At 41.9% G+C, this 5,349-nt stretch overlaps 1 protein-coding gene across 1 annotated transcript in view; it reads left to right on the forward strand.

Annotated features, from left to right (window-relative positions):
• The window catches only part of rnf152 (ring finger protein 152), a 70,071-nt gene that overhangs the window by 50,220 nt on the left and 14,502 nt on the right, over window positions 1-5,349 (forward strand). The window lies entirely within an intron of this gene.

Here is a 5,349-nt window from a genome sequence, read left to right on the forward strand (position 1 = left end):
CATTCATGTTCTGTCTCATGTTGGTATTTCTGCATCATATTTTATGCCTCTTATGCCTTTTTTGTGTCTTTTTATGGTAGTTTGGTGTCTCATGTTGGCCTTTTTCTATCTCTTTTGTGCATCATTTGGTCTTTTTTTCTATCATTTAAGTCTTTTTATGTTGATGCTGCTTCTGTTTTATCTTATTTTTGATCTTTTAGTGCCTGAGTTTAGCGTATCTCAAATAGTCTTTTGTTTTAGCCTTTTAGTGCCTCTTTTGGTTTCATTTGTGTCTGATTATGTTTTATTTTGCTCTTTTTGCTTTTAATTTGGTCTTTTTCTGCCTCATTTTGAGTCTAATTTTATCTTTGGTATTACAATTGGTATTGTTTTGATCTCATTTATGTCAATTTGCATTCGTTTTGTGTCTCATTTCGGTACTTTAGGTTGTTTTATGTCAGATTTGTGCCGTTTACGTCTCTTGGGGCCATTCTATGTGTCACATTGGTCTTCTTTTGCTGCTTTTCCTGTCTTCTTAAATGCCTCTAATGCACACACATACACCCGAATGCGTGTTTTCCCGCTCGCTGACGTGCGAATCGTCTCGTACTCGGGATGGATATCGAGGTCGGGGAACGTCTTCTCGGGTGCCAACACCACCGGGAGCGACTCTTATTTACCACCTTCCCGTCAGACGTTCGGGCTCAGCCGGCAGAGAAAAGAAAAGAAAAGAAAAAAAAGAAGCTCTTCTGTGATTTTCAAACGTCTTTTCTCAGCCCCGAGGCCTGCCGTTAAATTTTATCACCCTCTCTGCGGTGAACTCCGTTATTTAATAAGTGAATGTTTCATTCCGCGGCGAGATATCCTCCATCTGAAGACCTCCTTCTTACAAAATGATTTCTGGCGCGAGAGGAAAGAAAAAAAAAAAAAAAGCACATTATGAGTCATCTAAAGACCACTTTGGCTTTTTTAAAAAGAAAATATGACTTGAACTTTTTGCGGGAAAGCATAATAAAATGACAGCTCCATTGTCCCGGTTGATGGTTTTCTAAAATCATCCTCATTTGCATAGTTTGTGTAAGCAGCCTCGCCCCACAGATTAGCCTAATTAAAAGCGTCTGTGGCGTTTGAAGCCGCCGTCGTCGCCTTTATCTCACCTCTCGCATCTCTTATTGGGATCTGGAGATGCAGATCGGGCCTCCGGCGGGCCGAAGTCACGGCTTCACCTCTTTCATCTGCTTCGGAAAAACACGGCAGAGTTTCTGAGCGTAGTGACGCCTTTCATCAAAGAGCTCAGACCGGTTTGGACGGTGTTGATGCTCACAGGTGTGCTGCGGAGCTCCAACGTGGATGTGCTGCTTCAGGTTTAATGAATATATGAGCAAATAAATGTCATGAGCGTGAATTCTCTCTTTAAAAGGTCAGGATTTGATCATTTATCTCGTTCTGATCTGGTCTTTCCTTACAGTCCAGCACAAACTAACTCTAGCAGACATGGATGGGGTTTAAATTTCCACTTTAACCGTCTCAACCCCATGTTAGCTTCAAAAATCACCCCATTTATCAGAGACAGAAACCGTTAAAGCACAAAGGATCCAGATTTATAACTTCCTGATCGGTTTTGTTGAAAAAAATTAGCCAAATCTAAGCTTAAAATTACAGAAGCCGAGAGCCGTCGTTTTCAGCTACTGTTCTTTCTTCGCCGTTTTCTCGAGATAACGAGATAATTGGTGTTTGTGTTTGCCCGCTCGTGCCCGGTCCAGGATGGAATCCATCGTCAGTCACCAGCGGGGGGCCGGAGGACAGACGAGACCGGGCACGAGTGCTTCATTGTAAGTTGCCGTGCCCGGTCAGCTGTTCTCATGACACGTCATGTCGGAGTTCCCGGTCAGCTGTCTATATAAGATACGTCACACCAGGAAGTCCGACAACTTCTGATGAAGGCTGAAGTGACAGCCGAAACTGTCAACGGGACAATTATCTCGTTATCTCAAAAAAATGTTGTTTAAAAAAATGTGCGTCCATGACCGCTCTCGGCTTCCGTATAAAATTGTGACATTTCATCAAAATCTTTTTATAAAATCCCCCAAAATAAGCTGTTTGTACCCGTTTCTATTCAGAGATCAGAACTGATTGACAGCAAACGAATAGTCGGCTGTTCGGGTCCAGCTCTAGTGGTGATTCTACGTCTCATATTGGTAATTTTGCGTCTCATTTTGGTCTTTTTCTGTCTTTTTGTGGTAGTTTTTTTTCTGTCTGATTTCAGTTGTTTCTGTCTAAGTTTGTCTCTTTGCGTTCGTTTTATGTCTCATTTTGATCTTTCTGATTTACTCTTCATGTCTCTTGCGGTTCTTCTGTGTCTCATGTTGGTCATTTTGTGTCCTATCGAGGCCTCGTTGGGCCTTTTTGTGATCGTACGTTGTGTAATTTTGGTCATTTCTTTTCTCATTTAATGTCTTTTTGTGCCCTTTTCTCATCTCATTTTAGTCTTTTTCTGTTTCAGATTGGTTTTTTTTCCTTCTCGTTTTGGTTTTATTTTGTCTTTTTGTGGCTCTTGTGGTCATTCCACAGATGATATCGGTCATTTCATGTCTTATTTTTCAGTGTCTGTGGTTGTATTTCGTCTCATTTGTGTCTTTAATTGGTTGTTTTGTGTCTCATCAAAGTCTTTTCGTGGCTATTTTATAGATGTTTTACATCTCAGTTTGGCTTTTTTATCTTTTTTTTTGTGTTTTTGCATTTCCTTGCAGAAACCTTATGTCTCGTTTTGGTAGTTTTGCATTTTATTTATTTATTTAGTCTCATTTTGGTCATTTTCTTTATGATTTTGATCTTATTTTGTGGCTTTGTGGTCAATAGTGTGATTCAGTTTTCTCTTTTTGCATCTCTGGGATTATTTCTGGGCCTCTTTCTCTCCTGCCCACGTATGTATCCAGGATTCAGTAATCCTGACCTTTATCTTTATCCAGTCTCCTGAAGAAGCCAGGATTCACCCAAACGTCCTCACTTTGGTGTCTGAACCCTGAAACCGGTCCTCACAGAGATGGACACACATGGGTTCTGTAGAGGGAAACACTCCTGAAGGACGCGCTGCTCTTCGTCCTTCTGCCGTTAACATGAAGCCGCTGTGAGAAATGGACTGCAGCTCCAGTTAATTGATGACTTCCACATTAACACACTGGAACAGTCGGCGTCGTCCTTTAACCTCTGCAGCGCCGCTCGACTGCTGCAGCCGCTCGTATGGAGACGCGTTGACTCGCGTCCAGAGTTGTGACGCGTGGGAGAAGAAATCGACACGGCGGCTTTATGCAAACGCTGCCTCAGCACATTTCCACACGGTGACGCGCAGCAGAACACGTCTGATCTGGCATCTGGGTCGGCGGCGTGACGTTTGTGTAGCTGAGGCTTAATATAGAAAGAAGGGAAACAAGGAGTCATGTGGAAGAACCAGCACATGCAACAGCTTTTAGCATCATGGAGCCCAGATTAGGGTTGTTTTGTGTCTCATTTCTGTCTTTCTGTTTGTCTTTGAAGACGTTTTGTGTCCAAATTTGGTTGTTTTGTGCCTCGAATCGGTCTTTCTATTCTGTTTTTGCATCCTGTATTGTCTGTTGTTGGTGGTTCTGCATCTCCCTTTGACCTCTTTCAGTTGTTTTTTGTCTCATTTCGGTCTTTCTGTTTGTCTTTTGCGTCCAAATTTAGTTGTTTTGTGTCCGAATCAGTCTTTCTGTGAAGATGTTTTGGTTGTTTTGTGTCTTTTTTTGGTCTTTCTGTTTGTTGTTTGCATCACGTATTGTCTGTTGTTGGTCGTTTTGCATCTTAGTTTGACCTTATTGCGTTGTTCTTGGTGGTTTTTGTGTCTCTTTGGGTCTTATTTCAGTAATTTTGTGTCGTCGTGTAGATTCATCCAGAGCAGGGATCTTCAAGAACCTGGAAGAGAAATCTGGATGCTTTTTGTACCGAAGCTCCTCCCTCTTTACATTTGTTTTCTGTTTGTTTTGGGTCTTTGAGTCCATTCCAGGTCTCATATTGGCCCTTTTTTAGTCATTCTGAAGTCTTTCTGTGTTTATGTTGCTGTGGTTTTGCGTCATTTTGGGTTTTTTGCGTCTTATTTTGTTCATTTTGTGTCTCTTGTGGCTTTTTCCCCTCAGTTTGTGTCTCTTTTCATTTATTTTTCTGTTTGATTTTGTGTTTTTTCGTGCCTCTTTGGTTGTTTTGTGTCTGATCACGTCTTATTTTGCTTTTTTTGTGTTTAATTGGGTCTTTTTCTGTCTCATTTACATCTTTTTGCAATCACATTGTGTATTATTTGTATATTTTTGTGCCTTTCTTTGGTTGTTTTGGGTCTGATTTGGAGCTTTTTGTTTCTGATTTAGACTTTATCTCTCTTGTGGTCATTCCATGTGTCTTATTGGTCATTTTATGTCTGTTTTATGCCTTTTTTTGTCTTTTAATGGTTGCTTTGTGTAGCTTTTCTGTCTCATTTTGGTCTTTTTGCATCTTTTCTAAGTCTTTATGTGCCTCTTTTGGTTGTTTACTGCCTGATTTTTGCCTTTGTGATCATTTTTTATCTGATTTTTGTGTTGATGAGCTTTTCCCATGAGTGCAAATGTCTTGTTTTAACTGAGACACATTCAGTTTACTGTCACAGAGGCGGAAAGAAACCAGAAAACCCATCAATCAGTTGGTAAAATATCTGTTAAATAATGTAATAAATGAGAACTAGTCAGTTAATCGACTCGTGGTTGCAGCTCTGCCGATGATTTGACAGAAGTTATGTTAAATTAAGATGCACTTTCAAGATTTTTTCCACCAAATCCTGAAAAAAAAAAGAACTAAAATATGATGAGAATCTCTTGATAAAAGCTGAGAGCAGACTGTGAATGAGAATTATGTTTGTGCAACAACTCATTTCTGCGTCAGGGATGAACTTTAAACTCGGACGTATCCGTGACCTGAAAAACCGCCCCGAACGCTCCGGTTCCTGTTCTGCACCTGCTCCGTGTAAACATGCGTCCGGTAACGAAGCAGCGTGAGTCATGTGAGCGGTTACATCACCGTCCTGCTGACATTTCACCGCCTCAAACCACCAGAGGCCTCCCGCATCAGCAGCCTCCTCCTGCAGCGACCACGTCGGCCACGTCGGCCCGTCTCTGTGTTATTTTTAACTCGTCCGCCCAGACGAGTCGCTCTTTCTCCTCGGCTGATTGTGTGCGGAGGCCCCCCTGAGGGGACGTTTGTTTTCTGTTGGGACTCCCGGCGGTCCACGTTCGGGGCGGGTGGAGACGGAGGCCGTCGCTCTGCGTCATTACGAAGTCGTTACTGAAACAGCTTCACTGATTTGGGTCTTTTTGTGTCATGATTTGGGGA

The sequence above is a fragment of the Stegastes partitus genome, unplaced genomic scaffold (assembly GCF_000690725.1).
Source record: "Stegastes partitus isolate 25-593 unplaced genomic scaffold, Stegastes_partitus-1.0.2 Scaffold1233, whole genome shotgun sequence".
Classification (NCBI taxonomy): Eukaryota; Metazoa; Chordata; class Actinopteri; family Pomacentridae; genus Stegastes; species Stegastes partitus.